A 19,583-nucleotide genomic window follows, 5' to 3' on the forward strand; every position below is an offset into this window, starting at 1 on the left:
TGTTTCTGGGATATCCAGTCTTTGGCTGTTTGCCCTCTGGAGAGTGTCAGGGTTTCATTGCATGAGTCTCAAGTTGAACCAGGCGTGGTGAACCACTCCCACAATTTCTCTGCCACCTTACCCCACTACAAAAATTATGTAGGTAGGACAAATTGTAGGTCAAAGTATTTGTGGCCAGGTTGCTATCCCAATTCCACCACTGGAAGTCTTACCTAAATAGGAGTATTTTAAGTCTTTTTAGAGGCCTATATTGACTTTTATAAAAATGATAAATTATCAAATTTTTACTGAAACTATGGTTCAAATTTAAAACTAGACTACATGTATGGACAATGATTAGTTCAATGACTAAAAGAAAAAAAGTACAGTTACTGGGGTATTAGTAATGTTGTATTCCTTGGACTAGCTAGTTGTACCTTGGGGGTGTGTTTGTGTTGAATGTCCATAGAGTTAAGCACACATTATTTAGATTTATGCAGTCTTACATATACATTATGCATCTATTCAATATTTATTTAATAATGCACTCAATCTTGACACTTCTGCCAAGAGACATTGTAAATAAAGTGAATGCACAAAAGAGAGCTCAGCCCAGCCAGAAGCAGATCATAGGACTGAGGGTAGATAAGATATTATGGACAGCATTTATCATGTATTCAGTGATTTCCCTTGCGCCCATGACTGTACCGATACAGATTTTTCAAATTATCTTTGATTCCTGATATGTATTTTGAATTAGTATTTTTATTTATTTTAATAGATGGAGATTTTAGTCCTCACATGTTTTCCATGAAGGCAGTAAAAATAGTATCCGTATTTTGCAGGTGAATTAATTGAATTTCATTGAGCTTGTTCAATAAAGATTTGAGTTGTAATTTTTACTTCCACTTCCTGACCTCATAGCTCTTCTTCAACATAATGTCATTCTATATACTTCTGTCTCCTCATTCCTTTGCACAAGCTGTTGGGGAGGGAATGGGAACACTTAGGAAGTTGACTTGGAAAGACTAAAAGTGAAGTGGACACTTTAATAACATTTCATGCCAAGTGGTATGAAATACAATGTTAATGAAACAGGGTAAGAGGAAATTAGGATTTAAAAAAAAGATTGTTGGATCCAGTATAGGAACAGAATAATATAACATACATACATTTAATGTCTAGTTTATTTTCCTTTTAGTGTTAGACTTGTTAGACTTTCCCATATTGTTACATGAAGCAGTGATATGTTCGTTCTCATTATTGTATAGGGGGCCTGTACTATCGATGTATTTATTTTCTTGTGGATAGACATACATTTTAATGGTTTTCTTCTTTTTTTCTATTTTGATTGAATTTGCTATAAACAGTCATGGATTTCTGTGAACTCAAATACACTTCTCTTGGCATATTTCTAGGAGTCAAAACTTTTGGGTAACAGCAAAATCACATATGCGATTTTTAGTACACATCATCAACAGTTTTCGAAAATGGCTGTTACTAATGTATGCTCTCTCTGGCAAAGTGTGCAAGCACATATGACTCCAGTTCTCACTTCTTGGTACTCTCAACCTTTTTTATTTGTGGCATGAAGTTATGTGCTCTGGTAGTGTTAGAAGGCAGTTTTCATCTACATTATTTTTCTGATAATTTAAGTATCTTTTCAGATGTTTGTCATCTATAGATTCTTATTTGTGAACTTCTTACATCTGTGTTTTATCTATTTTCTTTCTTTTTTGACAAGACTAGATCCCTTATTCTAATATCATATAGAAGTTATTCACATATTTTATATGTGAACTCTGCCATGCTTTGTGTTGCTAACATTTACATTCTGTTAATAGTACATTTTATGAAAAGTTTTAAATTTAATATGTTCAATTTTCAGTCTTTTTCTATACTAAGTATTTTTAGACTATTGCATATGGCCTATTCAAAGTCATTCTGTATTGTATTTAAGAAGTTTCTTTGATCTCTTTTGATGTCTTTTTCTATGACTCCTTCACCTGTACTAGCGATATAAACTATAGTCATTGTCCTATTTGCCTTCCCAAAAATTTCCCATCTTTAGATGTTTAAAACTATGTACTTTTACAATTTTCTTCAAGCAGCCCATCACATGTTTTGCCAACATAGTCATGTAATTTAATGTAGTTACCATCTGGTGAAGTATAAAGATAAAAGCATGCTGCCTCAGTAGCTCAATAATGTGGAAATGGATGCAGAGTGAATATTTTTCTGAAAGCTATGAATGGTATCCAATTTTATCTATTCAGAAATGCATGCATTCATTTAGCAGTTTTAATTGAGCATCCACTACATGTCAACTTCAATTTCATTAACTGGACAGAATATGGTTAATGATTTCTCCGTGTCATTTTGGAGCTGGTGTTCAGTGTGAGTGTATAAGAGGAACAGATATCATGTGAACAATATATGTCTATTCTCTGTACTCAGAGAAAACATAAGAACAGCTTTTGTAGAATTTAGATCATAGAAAAGAATTCAATTTAAACTTAATCTGGAGAAACCAAGAAACCTTTGCAAATTTAGACAGATACTTGATCTACCTTGCAGTTTAAATAGATCACTGAGGCTACTGGATAGAAAAGACTCCTCAAGATGAAATCATGTCCATGGACAGTAGTTGGAGGGGGCTGGTTTATTAATTATGTGAGAAGATGGTGGTGAAGAAAGTTCTAATGAAGGCAGTGAGTAGTTAGAAGATCTATGCATATATTTTAAACAGCATGCTGGAATACTTAGAAAAGGGGTAAGAAAGACTTGTGAAATTACAAACGGAGTCAAAAATAACCTCCAAGTTTAGAACAAACACTGGTCATTGGATTTCCACTTTTTGGACATGGTGAGTATATAGGAGGGTCATTTTTTTGATAGGCTGTGAGCAATTTGAACCTAAAGTTGATATTTTTATTAAAATATATGTGGGAAGTGAGTATTTAGAATGTCAGAAACAAAAGCTGAGGCCTCAATTAACCTAGAAAGATTATGAAATTGGACAGGGTTAACCTCGTGAGAAAGTATATGACTTTTTTTTTAAAGGAATACAATCATTGAGCTCCACAAAATTTAACAGACAGGTTTGGATGGTAAGTCTTGGATGCTGAAGAAGGAGAAACAGGAGAATGAGAAGCAGCAACAATAACACAAGGGATATATCTGTGGACTGGGTGTGATCATTCAATGGGAAAATGGCTTGCTCTGTAAGCGCATGGACCTGAGTTTGGTCCCAAGAACATGTATAAAAGTAAAGACTGGTAGTTATCACGAAGTTGCAATTTCAGACTTAGGGAGGTGAACACAAGAGGAAATCTGAGGCTCACTTGGCCAATTGACTTAGTTTAATAGTCAAGTTGTAGGCTATTGACAGACCCTATCTGGAGGGAAAAACAAAACAAACCCAAAACTCAATGGCCTCCTCCTCACCATGTATGTAAGCATCGTCTGTAATTATGAAGACAAACATTCACATATGTATAAGTGCAAGCACTCAAACAAGAAAGGGAGAGGGGGCAGGGTAGAAGGGAGGAAGGGAGGGAGAGGAGAAGGGAAGAATGGTGGGAGGGAGGAAGAACTGCATAGTAGCTATTCAGGAAGACATGAATCACAGAGTTTAGTATTACAGAATTCAGTAAAAAATGTTTTTTACAGATGGCTCAGTGGGTAGCTGCACAATATTGGGGACTTGAGTTCTGGAAGTACACAGACAAAAAAATTACCCAGAAAACAAATGGTAAATTCCAAGTTGAACAAAAGGCTCTTTACCCAAAATAAGATGTTGATGGCATGAAGGAACACATTCTAATTTCAGACCTTCGTGATCAAACATACCTGTTCTCACACACATACACACACACACACACACACACACACACACACACACACACATCAAGCAAGTACCTGTTTTTAAAAACCCAGACACTGTTGAAATGTAGAAACTGATGCTGATATAAACGTGAGGAGTACGGAAAAGGGAATAATGGGTGAAGCCACAGTGAAGTGAATGTGATCTTGAAAAGAAATGTGTCTCAGCATGTACAGAGTGAGATTGTGATTATGATGAATTCTCAGGCAAATTACACAGTACTATTTTATTTAGCAATTCAGTAGCCTGAGGACTAGGGCACCAAGTGATTTTTTTCCTTCTTAAATGCAGAATCAACAAAACCTTTATTTTGCTATGGGAATTATTCTATAGACAGGGAAAGACTGATGCTTTAGACATGAGGAAGTGATTGCAGGATCAAAGTTGAGCATTCAAGAATAACTGGGATTTTGTGTATAACTGGAATCACCTAACATAGACAGATGATACGGTCCATTCTGAATTGAGGAAACAGAGAAAATGAGTTCCTGTGTGGGACAATTTATAGATATGAGAATTAGCAATGTTTTATTGGGGTTCGTGATTACTCTTTTTAGTATTTAAGTTTCAGGGTTTCCTATTTCCCTTTTCTGCAATTGGATGGCTGCTTATAACTGATGGTATGTCAGTTTAATTGACAAGATATTCTTTGCATAGTATACATAAAACAATGGTATGTTTTATGATGAATGGCATCTCAGACACAATGGCATATTCTATTTTAAACCCCCTTGGAAAAAAGTGCAGTTATTCGCTTCTCCCATTTCTAATAGAGAAAGATGGATAAGAGGAGGGTGAAGGTCACAGTGTGTGAGGCCGGATCATTAAGATGATTGCCAGGCAACACTTCTAGCATCTGATCTCACTTGATGATCCATCTTTTTTCAGTAGTCAGTGTAGTCTTCTCAATGCTGCATCAAATGCTGTTGCTTCCCTTTATCAAACCCATCAGTGCTTCTTTTAAAAATTTGCCATAAAGATCCTGTTACTAATATGACTCCCTATTAAAGCTTACATTGTTTCTCTGTAAAGACAATATCTCTTTCCAATCCTAGGACAATCTATGGAGTCTTTATAAACAGCACTCAGAAAACATGCTCTGGGTGAATTAATGAATAAAAGAATGATTGAATGAACAGGGCAATTAATATATAGTTGTTCTTTTTCTACCCCATTATAATGAATTCTTTCATTCCAATGACCTTTTGCTGATGACCTCTGGGATCCCAGTACTGTACTGCTTTGCGTAGATAGCATGCTTTGTTTGTATATGCGTAGAGGAGGGGATATTCAGGAATAGGTTCTAACAATTCAGTCCTAGTGGACAACTTTAAACAAGAACAATGTCCTTGCTAATAATTTGTACAGATGTGTCTTCCACCTGGTGCGGGGATTTTCATTTTAAATTCTGACTTTGGAAGCAGCATTATCCATGCTTGCATGGTACATCTGTTCATATTTTCATTTGGTTTTTGATGAGTTTACACAATAGTAAGTTTCCTGTAACCTTTTCATAATCTTCACTTTTGTTTAATTACCCCCTACTTCACCCAACTCAAACCTTTCCATGCCTAAGACTTTCTTACTCACTTTCACATCACAGCAATTTTTCTAATAAACAGTATTTTTTTTTTAAAGAGAACTCTCCTTTCCTCCTGGACTACTATGACATTGAATTCTGCTGCCTCTTTGGAGAAAGCCATTTACATCTTTTCCCTCTCTTATTTCCATAAGTGGGACTTTGTCAATTTCCCTTATGCAAAGGCTTGTTTCAAGAAAAGACCTGGATTGAGAAAAATTAAAAAAAAAAAAAGAAATAAAGTGGCATCAGACACATTGCTGCAGCATTTGAACCTCTATTTTTCATGTAATTCCTGTGATTGTGTGCCAGTGTGACCCATGCCTTTGCTTTATTTACCTTTCCATCCTCCAGGGTTTATATGCTTGGATAATACCAAGTACTCACTAGAAATATGGTGAATAAATATATATATAAGTCTACATAGGTTTCCTTAACACATATTTATATTGCAAAAAGTATTGAAAATACCAGTTATAATATTTTCAAAATCATCCTGATAATAACAGAGACAAAGTTATAAGAAAACTTTAAATTCTAACTTTAGTTTTCTGATGCTGTTCCTTCATAGGCATTATCTTTCTGTTTTAGACCAGTTAACTGTACTACCAACTACTCATTAAATATTATTCTTAGTATTTAAAAAATGAGAAAATTAAAAACATGAAAATGTAAGAAATAAAAATATTAGTCTGATACTTTTCAACTTAGCATTAGGCCAATGTTTAGGAAAACGGCATAAAACTGCCATATTATTTATCAAAATATCACAAGAATTGCCTCAATCCCAGGTGCTAATACTGCATATCTAAAAGCTCTTGAGCTGAGTCTCCACTCTCTATAACTCTCAACTTTACTGTCTTCCAAGCTCATGGTAGGATGGCCCATTAAGCTATTCTTACATCATTTAATTTATATCCTCATCTAAAGTCTCAAAGTCTTCCATATTCTTTCAAAGAATGGTATGGCCAGAATTGTCACAACAATAGTCCACTTCTGTCTTTGTTATTTTTCTACTGCTTCAATTATAGTACACTAGGACGACAATATCTTATAATACAACATTTTGAAATGGGCTTCCATTTTTGGATGATTAGAATCCATGATAGCATTGTGGCTGTAACAGCTGAGAGCTCATGTCTTGATCCATGTAAGTAAGAGGCATTAAAAAACCAAAACAACAACAAGAACCACTAGAAATGGCATGATTCTTTTGGAACCACAAAGCCCACCCTAGTGACAAACCTCTTCTAGTAAGTCCATCGTTTCTTCTAAACAGTTCTACCAATTAAGGACCAACTATTTAAACATATGAACCCATGGGTGGCATTTTCCCTTAAAGTACCATAGGTTCTAGTCTTTGGGGCTCTAAATTGACTTTATTCTTTTTGTGGTAGACTGAATAATCAGAACACTAGTCCTTGCCCAAAAGCTAGGGTTGAGGAGGAGGAGATGATTTTTTCATAAAGCCCCATTTTTCCCAAATCTCACTTCTCTGTGTGCTCCTGTGAACTCAGGAAAGAACAGTTAAGTTCTTAGTCCCTGCATGTGCTCACAAGGAGTAATTCTTGGCCAGGATTGCTCTTGTCTGACACTTACTAACCTGAGAGGCACTAGTCAGCATCCATTTTCTGCCTTCCTGGGTGGCATGTTCAATAGCAGAGCCTTTGTGACAAATGGGATCACTGACTACCTCCAAACTGCCCGTATCCAAATGTTGATTTTCCATTTTAAGCCAAGGAATAGCCTATTTTCTCACTTTTCAGAAGAAGGAGGGTTTTTGTAAAGATGCAGATTGAAGATATAAGTCAAAATGATAATAGAATAAAGATGTTTAATAGACAACAGTTGATGATCATAATTAAAACTTTCAGCCTTCTTATATATTTTACTCTGAAAAAATAGAAATGAGAAAACATGTACCTCACAACATTTTTCTGCACTTAATTAGGAAATATATATTATCAATAAGAGGAGTTGATCGAGTAATAATTATAGCTCTCATTTTGAACAATTATTTTATATCAGGTATTGAGATCATTCCTTTGAATCGATACCTCATATTAGCTTCAACACAAATTCATATTTTTATTTAAAAGTAGAACATCACAGAACTTCTGTAACTTCAAGATGGCAGGGCAGGTAGTCATTCTCAAGTCTACTCAAAGCAGTCTGTCATCTGGAATATCACAGCAATTTTTTCCAACCTGGGATGCAGAAATAAAGAATTATGCTGCTTATAAAAGCATTTACTTTTTATGTTTTCCCCTCTATTATAAACACTTAAAGTTATAGTACTTTGGGTAGAGAGTCCATACTTGTTGTTAAATGACTTATCAACTTTTATATGAAGTGATATACCTGATTTCCTTAGTGATTTTCAAAACAGTCTTTAGGCAGAAAAGAACACTGCCCTCAGAATGGGTGGTCAATGAGTGTCAGGACGTTCCAGGAAGTGGGATTGCATAATGTGCTAGAATGTGTGAAATCTGTAAGGAACTCAAACTCCTCGATCAGAAGAGAGACGGGAAGTCTGAGCCAATGCACACTTGCTGGAATTGGAGTGATGCTGGAAGTATGTATGACAGGGTGTTACATATGTGTGCTGTGGTCAAATGGAACAGTTTCTTTAAAATATACCTGTGGTCAAATATGTGGCATGAAAATCCTTTGAGACAAAGGATCTATATGGTAATTAGGTTAACTTAACAACCAAGTCCCTTTAGAATGCTTGTCAATATCAGTGATTAGACAGAAATCAAGCATCAGGGTCAACAAATCCTGAATAACTCAACCCAGATGATTTCTTTATTGGCTGCATAGGGATGCAGAACTTGTCTATTTTTAAAAATGATTAAGTCAATGCTTACTTAGTCCAACAACTTTCATTAAAAATGAGAGTCTCCAGCACAGCCCACACAATATTTTCAATGTACCTTTAATATATTTCAGATACAACACATCTTTTCTTATATGCACAATTATGCAAGGTTGCCACTAAATTGTCATGAGTATCTCCAAGAGTTCTATTTTTTTTAAGAATATTTTAAGAGTATGTATGTGTGTGTATGTGAAAGAGAAAGAGGGGGAGGGGAGGGAGAGAAAAGCAGAAAGAGAGATAGAGATAGAGATAGAGATAGAGATAGAGAGAGAGAGAGAGAGAGAGAGAGAGAGAGAGAGAGAGAGGTGCTCAGAACAAGACATTGCCCAGAAGACATTGAATCCTCTGGCGTTACAGATTTTTCTGAGCTGCTAGATGTGGGCCTGGAAGAGTAGTGACTACTTAAATTGAATGAGTCAGCTTTCCAGCACAAATTTAGTTGTTTATCATTCACTTCTGAGTTTCATAGCATTAGCATCCAGTACAACGTAGATGCTCAATAAATGTTAATAATTTAAATTAGTTGAAACTGCAGGGTTAGTGTTCTTTGAATTGTATATTTTTGTGTGTGTGGCAAAATAAAAACAACATGAAGTTTAACATCATGGACATTTTTTTAATGTATAACTTAGTAGCATAAAATATACTCACAATGGTATTAAATTATCATAGCAGATACGATAATGCTTTTGTGTCTCAAACATACATTGTATACCTATTAATCCTTCATTCCTCATCTTCCTCTCTCTTTAAACCTGAAAGTTACTTTCTGTCTCTGACTTTACATATTTTGGACATTTCAAACAAGTAGATGTGCAGAGTGTGTGATTTCCATTTAATCTTCTTCCACCCTCATCCATGTTATGGGGATTATTAACATTTCTTTTATGGCTGCATTTGTATTCCATGGCAAGAATATGCCACATATCTTGCATATTCATCAATTTATTCATCAGTGCTCCTTTCCCCTTTGTCTACTAGCCAGAGCTACTCTGAGTAGTCAGAAGAGTTTTTGTTTGAATGCTTATCTATGGAGCTCTTGATACATATGTAGAAATGAACTTGCTGGATCACATGGCACTTAAGAAATTAAATATTTGTTACATAATCAAATATATTTTATAACAGATCACATGATTTCTGTGGTTTTTCCCTTTTTAGAGAGAAATCTATATTCCTCAGATCATCATATGCTAGAAAATGCTGTACCATGGATAGGGTGTATTATTCTCCAAAGAATATGGGTCTTAGCTGAATGATTTTCTCTGAACACTAGACTACTAAAACATGGTACATGCCACATCTACAAAGAGACTTCTCTTCTCTCTTACTCCTTTTCCTTTATGAAGTGCATATTTTATTCCTGAGACTATAGAATAAAAAGAAGATATCTGAAACATAGAAAAAGTTTAATCAACATGAAGCATGAACATGGGATAAATGCTGGTGTCCGTAAACTACTAGAAATTTGAAATTATTTGTCTCTACACAGCAGTTTAACAGTTTACTGATATTGGAACATCAGATCAAATAATGTAAGCCAGATTTCTCATGTATTTTCTCGTGAGTGTCTCAGTGCCTTAATTCTGATATTGTGAGCTGTCAGTTTCAAGAGATGCATTAATTATTTAAAACTTCTTGGTTGTATTTTAGCTTGAGCACATGTATGAACCTGTTAGCCAAGAGCATCCACATTAGCCAATCCTGGGGTATACATGTAACTCTCTTTCAGTTCTGTCCTACATAAGCTTTTCAAGCTTATTTCAGTAGTAGAAGCTCTTCCTTTTGTAATTCACTGAAATTCACATGCACGTGTGTGTGTGTGTGTGTGTGTGTGTTTTCTTGTCATTATACATTGTATTTTCACCATCCATTACTATCCTCTGGAGTCAGACACTATGTCTCATTCATGTTTTGCACTTTTGGCATCTTGTGCAGCACTTGGCTTCATACAGTAGTGAATGAGAGGACATTATAGGTGCAAGATGAGGTTTTGCATTTTTCCTAATCATTATCATCTAGCAGTGTGCTTGTTAAGTTGGAAAGAATGAAAAGAAGTAAAAAGCACAATTATCCTCAAGAATCATAATTTTTGGAAATGTATCTAAAACAAAATATGTGTAGAAATGAGTGGTTTTTAGTGCCATTGTTCTCTGAGGATGTTTTCTGCCTGTTTATTTTTTTTTAAAAAAAATCTAGACCTTTCTGAGTACTTGCATTTATAACTACAGAGATGAAGTTAAATTATATTTGGGTCTCAAGTTATAGTTATAAGGATGAAGACATAGTTCTACTCAGAAGTGCTGAAGTTGGTCAAACCCAGAGTAGAAGAGAAAACTATGGTCTTCTGTGAAACATATACTTTCTAAATGCACCTTCATTGAAACACATTTTCCTTATACCCAGTAATGTGATACATAACAGAGAAAAGCTCAAGATGAATGCCTCTCATGTTCCCAGATCTGTCATAATAAGAGCATGAACATAGGCGCACATAATATAGCACAGTAAGTGTTTCCTTTAGAATTTTAGATAAGTACAAGTTATTTTTGGTTTCTTACAGAGGGCCTTCTGTGGCTGCCTGTGACCTAAACAGAAAATAACAAGAAAAATGGCAAGGGCAGAAAAGTGGCATCAGATTAATACAAATTCTAAAAATTTAACGATACATATCTTGCAATTTTATAGAGTGTTATTTGACTTTATTTTTAAAACTGATAATGTATGATTTATATATAATTTTATATAATAATTTACACACAGAAATAGGTTGACTCTTAAGTGCAGTTGTCTATGAATTTTAGCCAAAATATATAGCCATGTATAGCCAAGATGTAAATTAGTTCAAGCCATTTTCAAGCCAGGCATGCAAAGGAAGCTTTAATGAGGGAACTGATGATCCGGGAACTTAAGGCTCTTAGTTTCTCTAAGGTCCTTTAATTAATAAAATTTTGATGTAAAATCTGAAAAAAAATTAAATTTTTAAGTGTTCAAAGGACAGAGGTATAAGGCCTCTCAGGTTGGACCAATGAAGAAGCAATGGAGAGGGGAAGACCTTAGAGACACACATTAATCAAAAAAATCAAACATCCTTACCCTTTTGGGTATTACATTTGGTTTGTACATGAATTCTATAAACTAGCCTCTGTTTAAACTGAATAAATCTCTCTTTACTACTTCAGGAGTGTGTTCACGTTGAAATTTCATAAAATTGAATTAATGATATGTAGGTCTTTGATCACTGGTGATTTTGTTTAGATTATTTTAATATTTACAATGTTGAAGTCCTCATTTAAAATTGTCTTTCCTGCTAATCTATTTTGTCACATAAATCATTTTTTAATTTATTCTTCATTAAGTATCTTTCTTAGGGAAGATTAGTCCCCCACAAACACTGGCAGTGTTTTTTCCCTTTGCCTTCAGGTTCGAAAGTTTTGCTTGGGACACCATCTAATATACAATTTGTATAATGTAGATAATGGAGGGCCCTGCTGGGCATAGGTGGAAGAAGAGAACCTTGACCTCATGAAGGCTGGACGCCCCAGGGGGTGGGAATTCTGAGGGTGGGGAGTTGGGAGTGGGGGGGTAGATAGAGGTTACATCCACAGAGAAGAAGGAGGAGGGGTGAGGGGATAGGGGGTTCCTGGGTGGGTGGGGGATGGGGTAAGGGGACAACATATGAAATGTAAATAAAACATCCAATAAAATAAATTTTAAAAAAATTTAAAAAAAAGATATTGACAGAATTGGCTATTAAATAAAGATACTGACAGAATTGGTTATTAAATAAAGATATTGACAGAATTGGTTTTTAAATAAAAAAAAGAATACAAATAAAACCATTAGGTTGGAACAAATTTTAATAGCCATCCCATATAGAAGGTTACAAAAAAATTTTTTAGGAGATCAAGATATTTGCTAGTTTGGGTGTTGGTACATGTCCTTCATTATAGCAGTTCAATTCTTCCGTATGCCTTACAGTAGAATTTGTTCATAAAAATACGGCATGGTTTTGCTTGCCCATGATATGCTAACTCCTATATGTGTCAGTATGGGTGACCTTATCTGGTGACAATAAAGAACCCCTTAATCTCAGTGATTTTCAAAGGTGAATGTTTCTTAATTTATGAGAGATACACAGGGGGTGTAGCTCAATAGGACTCCCTTTCTCAGTTCTTCTATGTGGAATACTGTTTGTCTTGTGAAAAGAAAAATTGATCAGTTCATATGTTGGTTCATATTGTCTTATTTTGGTATTGACATATCACTTTGAACTTGAAAAATCCATTCCATATGAATATGTCTCAGTTCAGATATTGGAATGCATTAGAATATTAAAGAGAGGGCTTTATATGGAAGTGTACAATATGAGTTAAAGATAACAAAGCCTACTACATGTCATTAGATAACAGTCTACCACAGGGCATTTGGATCATGTCATTAGATTAATAATTCCTACCATGTTTCATTCAATACTGCTTCTATTCTTCAAAGGCTTAAATGATTTTTTTGATTTTTTAGTTTTGTTTTTTAATCTACAAAGGAAATTTGGTTCACTCTCCCAAAAACCTGACAGTTAAAAGTTCTATTATGAATTGCGCTATAATCTACTTTGATTTTTCATCTAATTATTCAAAGTCTATAATCCCAAGATCCTGGATCCTAGGTGATGTTAACACTAACCTAAAATATTACTCTTACCAGAAGGTGTAATGTCCTAATTCTTACATTGAAGGAGGCATAACCCACCCCTTTCTCCCCCAGGTAACTGCCTTTCTTCATTTCCCAGAGTGTAAATGACCCATCACAGAGACAGGGCTGAACTTCTGAATGAGATCATAGCCTTTTCGCCCTTTCTGCACAGTTTCACTTGGTGAATTATTGTCTTATTTTCATTCCACTCCAATGAGCTGTCAGCAATGGATACTGTAATTCACAGCAATAGAAACACAAACAGATGGGTAATTGACCTGCATGCCTTCATTACACTGGAGTTCAGCATGGCTGTGTAAGCCATAAAGTCCTTTATCTGCCAATATGAAATCCCCAGGCTTGCACAGAGAAGGGGATCAGGCTTATGTTTTGCAAAAGGTGCTGTCCTTGTTGTTGTTCGTCCCTCCTTGTGCATTTCAGAAATGGACAGGATTTGACAGGCAGAACATAGTGGGTATAAGACAACATCTGGGATTCCTGTATGGCTCACAGATGCCTATAGAGGGCCACATTAGATACAAGGACAGAACAGAAAAATATTTATATGCAATTAAAATAGAACCTGTGTTTTTCCTTCTTCCTCTTGGCACTGCAAGAGATCATGAATTTAATAGCAAGTGATATTGGTCAGAAAGAGAAATGTCACTCAAGAGTAAAGTGGCTCAGATAGTTAGGATATAGAACGAAATAAAGCAAACATAAGCCATACCAGCTCATGATGGTGTCTTAAATAAGACTTAGAATCATCCCACATATTTACACACTGACCTGTATTTGATCCATGTCTGCCCTATGTGGTGACATTTACAGCTAGCCTTCTTTGTCAATTCAGATTATGCTCATGCTTTAAAATATTTCTAGGGATTGCAGAAAAGCTCAGCACTTAAGAATGCTACTGCTTTTGCAGACCCCATATATGACTCAGAGCAACCTCATGGCATGCCCCAACTCTATGTAGCTCTTCTGATCTCTATGGGCTTCTACATGCATGTAGTTCATATGCATACATCCAACCACATATACATACAAATAAAAGTTTTAAAAATCGACATTTTTTTAAAAAAACAGTCTTTACCCCACATTCATCAAGTCTTCCACAACTGCTATATCCAATCTCACTGTCTTGACCCTCACAAATATATCAATAAAATGTTCACTATTTGTTACCATCATTTAAATATTGCCAAGCACAACAATGCTGAAAATTTTTAATCATCTCCCAAAGTTCCAAACTCATTGCTATTGAATTTTGTGCTTTAGTTTTAAATCTGCAAATGGCCTGTTTCTTTAGAGGGTAGGAAGCACGTATCAAATGTGTTAAAATACTCTTTCTTTTTATCCATCAATTCTACATACATTGCCTTTGTAAAGAAGAGGATGAAGCTAAGTGTTCCATACTGAACTCACAAAAGCATGTCTGGAATCAGAAATGACAATTCGGCTATATTTGTTATATCTTTAGTGAGACTTCAGGTTCTGTTTAGTCTTTCTTATTTTTTGAGAAATTAGATGTCCCTAACCCCCACCCCCAAGCCTGTTCAGCTGAATTAGGTTCTTTATTGATAAAATATCAACTCTGTTGTTGCTGTTCTTAGGGGAACTGACACAGATTCTCTGTACATTCTTGTGTTCCTTAAATAGTCTTTAACCATTGAAACTACAGCACTGGGATCTCCATTTATCTTTCTGTATCTCAGAAACCAGATATGTGAGGACAAGAAGCTTCAGCTCTTTTGCTTTAAGAATTGCTTTGCCTCCAACGAGCTCAGATCCCGCATTTACACCATTCATAACATCAGTTTGTGTCTAGGACACAAGATTGCTTTCTCCTCTAAAGACTTTGAGGAAGTAAGCTATAAAAGGAAATGACTGTAATCAGAAGTTAAGGTAAAGAATAGCTTGACTCTCAACTGGAATTTGTGTTGCCTGGAGCCTATGCACAGTCTGTCTCCACATTCTAGACTATTCTTCCTGTGAATTCCTTAATCCCATGGCTGTCTTTCCAGCATTAAAGGAGGGCTCTAATTTGTGCTCTGGTAGGGGTTCTTATTTTTGAATTGTTATAAATGAAGGATGGCTCACACTTACTGCACACCTAATTTTGCTAGTGCCTTATAAAGTTTGAGCTATACCAGATGCTGGAGGTTAGCTAATCATTCAAAAGAGATCTATTTGTCACATTCTCAGCACCATGAGATCCAGAATCAAGCTGCCATAAGATCTAGTGAGGATCAGTAGCTACCTTGTTATGGAATGCCCATGTGATCTTTCTTGTATGTACACAGTGAGAGATAGAATGTGATTGTCTTCTTGGATTCTAATCTTAACCTCCAAGAAACTCTATTTCCTAAGAGATTAAACCAGTTAGAATTTGGGGATTCTACAAATGAATTGTGGGTGGGGAGACATGAACTTTTATATCATAACATTGTATCATAACACACAATGTGCATTCTGTACTATTCAGGCTTTTGGGGTTTTGGGTTGCCCTTCCTTCCTTCCTTCCTTCCTTCCTTCCTTCCTTCCTTCCTTCCTTCCTTCCTTCCTTCCTTCCAATCTAACTAGCTAGTACAGAAAAACAATTATATTTCAGAAAGGATAACATATTACCTAGTTGTCATTTGTTGGATCTTTGGTTGATCACTCAGCTTAAATTGTCATTATTAGTCTATTTTGACTACATAGGTAGAAGAGCCGTAAAGTATTTCAAATGTCCAAATACTCAGATTTGAATCATAATTCCATTATTTTAATTGTGGGGCTTTGGACAGATCATTCCACTTTTCATTTGAGCATCCCCAAAGCCTAATAGATCAACCTAATTTTTGGTAGGATGAAGAAGAGAATTGATAGGTGCCAGCAGCCTCAAATAGGCTTGGCTTAAATTGGAGATCTGTTGGAAAATTATAGACTTCTTTCTTCCAAAATAGGCCTTTTAAAATTAGAGGTGAAAATCAAACAGAATAGTAAAATAATTTAAGTCAACATTTAATCCTAGTAAGGCAAACATCAAAGACACTTGAACTCCAATAGTATGGGAAGCTCTGTATTTCAGGACATGGGAGACAGGCTGACATACAAGAAAGACTATTTTAGACATTCGATAAGATAAGAGAAGAGACTATAAGTATAATAGGAGTGATAGACTGGAAAGACTCCAACCCTGCAAAGGGGAATATGTATAGATAGTATGATGTGGAGTCTGAGAAGATGAAGAAGTGCCAAAGATGCAGTAGTACGTCAAGCTGCAACAATGGAATTGAGGAATTTTATCACAGATTCTCTGTAAATTACAAAACACATTATGAAATAAGCTTGGAGTTGGGTGAGTGCACCTGAGAAGTATGAGGCAAGTATCAGGAAGTGCAGATTCTTCTTGGGTATTTCCTCCTGCTCGTGCCTTCCACACATTCTTGATGGCACATAACAACATTGCCCTTCAAAGCACAGCCAGATTTGAAAAAATTAATGAGGTTGAAGGGAAAAGATTCCATATGTTCAGCGTGGGTAAGGTGGTATTCAAATGTAACACTCAACCATTGCCTTTCTGAGTTGTGAGGCAAAATTTTCATGCTTGGCAGTAAAATGTGGCTTTTTCTCTCATTTTCTGTTTTCCTTCTCCTTCTTCTTTCTTCCTCTCTATTTTCTCTCCTCTCCTACTACCGCCTTTCTTTGTGTGTGTGTATGTGTATGTGTGTGTGCATGTTGGAGAGGGAATGTTTTGGGAACCAAGGAGATAGAATATTCTACCCCAGCCGGCAGCTGTATATCTTTCAAAAAGTGCTTCCACTGGCCAAATCCCCCTCCAAATTATTTATTACTCCCATTGAAGCTAGCAGGACTTGGGCACCAATCTAGGGGGTCAGCAATGGCTCCCTTTGTTGGACATAGGTCACTGGGAGACAACTCTAGCTGTGACTGCTGTGTGAACCTCCGCTGCTGTAGAAATGGTTGTGTAACTTTAAACAGTAATGACATTTTGCAGAAAAGTGCTTTTTAATTGCTATGTCTTCATTATTCTCTTTTGAAATTTGCCCAGGGGATTCTGCCTCTGAGACAGCTCGGCATGTTCTGAGTTTCCATTTTTAAAGAACAGCCAGTGTTCTGTTTCAGCTGCTCTGAGAAAAACCCCCAACCCTAAATTTTATCTGTTTTCAGTTGCATTAAATGGGGTAGGTAATACTGCCTTTTGTATCCTTGCCAAACGGAGAAATGATTTGATGCAATTTTCTAAAAATGCTCTCCCAGAATTCCGTTTGGGCTAGGACCAAGAATAGAATATCCTATCCTCTACAAAAGGCAGGAAAAAAAGTGATGAGTTGTCTGAAAAAGTAGGACTGAGTATATAGTCTGTAGAGTTCCTTTAAGCAACAGAAACATAACCCCAATCCATAGACATAGTTGCCTATAGGGATAAGCTAAATATAATTTTTGCTTTGGAGGAGAAAATGGCAACATAAATGAAGCAACTCAATAATGCACCCTATAATGAACTGCAAGCTTCCTTTTGAAAGTCCTTTAGAGTTAGTTTGTGTTTCTCAGCTTTTGGTATCTTTCTCACCATATTCATATACTGAACCGTTGTGACTAATCACTTGATCTCATGGGGACACCTTGCTCATTGTTAAGGAGTGGATCCAACCTTGCTCATTGTTAAGGAGTGGATCCAATCAATATCACAGAAGACCCCCGTCTAGCATCACAGCATTCTCTGTATGCCTTCTAAGTAATATCGGGTGCACCATACCTAAAAAAAAAAAAAATTATTCCTCTCCTCTAGCAGGCAGAGAGCCTAAACCCATCTCCGTAAATGAGCTCTCCAGATGTTTAAAGATTCTCTTTGGAGGGTACCTGAAGTTATTCTTCCTTTTTTATGCTGAATACTGTATTGAAGCTTTAGGTATTTCATTAGAAAAGGAACATCAGCATCACTAACATCTTCCTCACCAGAACTTTCTTCACATCAAATTAGGAACTGATTCAGTGGGTAAAGGTGCTTGATATCAGACCACAATTCCTGTGACCTACATGATAGGAAGAGAGAATCAATTATTGCAAGTTGTTCTCCAGCTTCCACATATATGTTGTGGCATGAGTCTGCTACATATACACACAAAATAAGTAAATTAAATAAGCAAGCACCTTAGAAACAAGAATTGATAATTTAGTGTGTGTGTATTTGTGTATGTGTGCGTGAATTTGTGCTTGTGTGTCTATCTGTCTGTGACAGCAACTTCTCCCCACAGATTATAGATATCTTTGATTTGTTTCTCTAGATATAATGTAGCTACTACTAGTATCTCCATTTGAACATAAGAGAAAGCACAGTTTTAGAGAGGATGAATACGTTTCTTGGGATGATTTTGGTATGGACCTCAGTGATAGTAATGGCCATCTCTTCATGTGGGCTATATATTTTCCATATGAGAACCAGATGGAAACAGAATAGAAATTCATTGTATGTACAACTGTAGTGGTCATATATAGTATATGTAATCTGAAAGAAGAAAAACAAGTCTATAAACATAACTGAAAAATATAAACTAAAAGGAGATCAAAAGCAAGGCCCCATGTGTTCAGCAAATCTAGGATGAGCAGGATTGAAGAGTACTGCAGAAGCCCAAGTGAGAAACGAGTAATAATCTAAATAAGAATACAACTCCCTTTTACAAAGAACCATAACTCTTTTGAATGCTGAAGTCTAAAGCTAATTAGTAGCCTCTGATAAGTGAAGGGGACTGTCCTGGACATGACTTGTTAGTCCAAACTTGCTTTTCTGTCTGGCTACCATAGGCTCAAGCATGTACTTGGCTCATGTTTCTAGGTACCAGCTTGCAGCTTTGACCCAGATAAACCCCACTCAATCTTCCAATCTAAGGATTAAGACTCTGATTATTCAAATATAGAAGAAGATCAGAAGATGTAGTCAAGGGTTCTCATCCTATACCCAAGGGTTAGTCTCTTTTTTTTAGTGTTCCTTTGTGCCTTTATTTTTAGAGCAAATGGGAGAAAATTAATATATGTGATGACCTTTTTCACAAATGTTTTAGTTTGATAGTATATGCCATTATTCAACATTGTTCTTTAATTATATCACTGTCATTCTTGAAAATCTATTAATGTGTATTCAGTGATCCACATGGTAAACACATGAACTGTAGTGTGTAATAAATTCCTTCCTGACTTCTGGCCTCTCCAGCTCTCTCAGTCAGTTTTTCTACTACACCATAGCCCTATCCATTGGAGTTTGTTTCATGCAATTGGACTTCTCAGATACACTTACCCTACCTTTACAATTCTGTTATTCTTTAACCATGTACCTTCCAACAACCCCAAATTCTTTCACCTGTGGAAAGCTGACCTTGCAACCCGAGGTACATAGTTCCAGGATCGATGCTGCCTGATTTTTCCTGTGTCTCTTTCTGCTTTAGACCTGTAAACCATGTCAGGAATACAGATTCCCACATATATCTCTGCTGAAAGTATTGCAAATATGCCATATATATATATATATATATATATATATATATATATATATATATATA

The 19,583-nt window shown here is 35.9% G+C and overlaps 1 protein-coding gene across 1 annotated transcript in view; it reads left to right on the forward strand.

Annotated features, from left to right (window-relative positions):
* Brinp1 (BMP/retinoic acid inducible neural specific 1) overlaps nucleotides 1-19,583 on the forward strand; it is a 189,997-nt gene that overhangs the window by 132,266 nt on the left and 38,148 nt on the right. The window lies entirely within an intron of this gene.

Source organism: Grammomys surdaster, unplaced genomic scaffold (genome assembly GCF_004785775.1).
Source record: "Grammomys surdaster isolate TR1022 unplaced genomic scaffold, NIH_TR_1.0 126029, whole genome shotgun sequence".
Classification (NCBI taxonomy): domain Eukaryota; kingdom Metazoa; phylum Chordata; class Mammalia; order Rodentia; family Muridae; genus Grammomys; species Grammomys surdaster.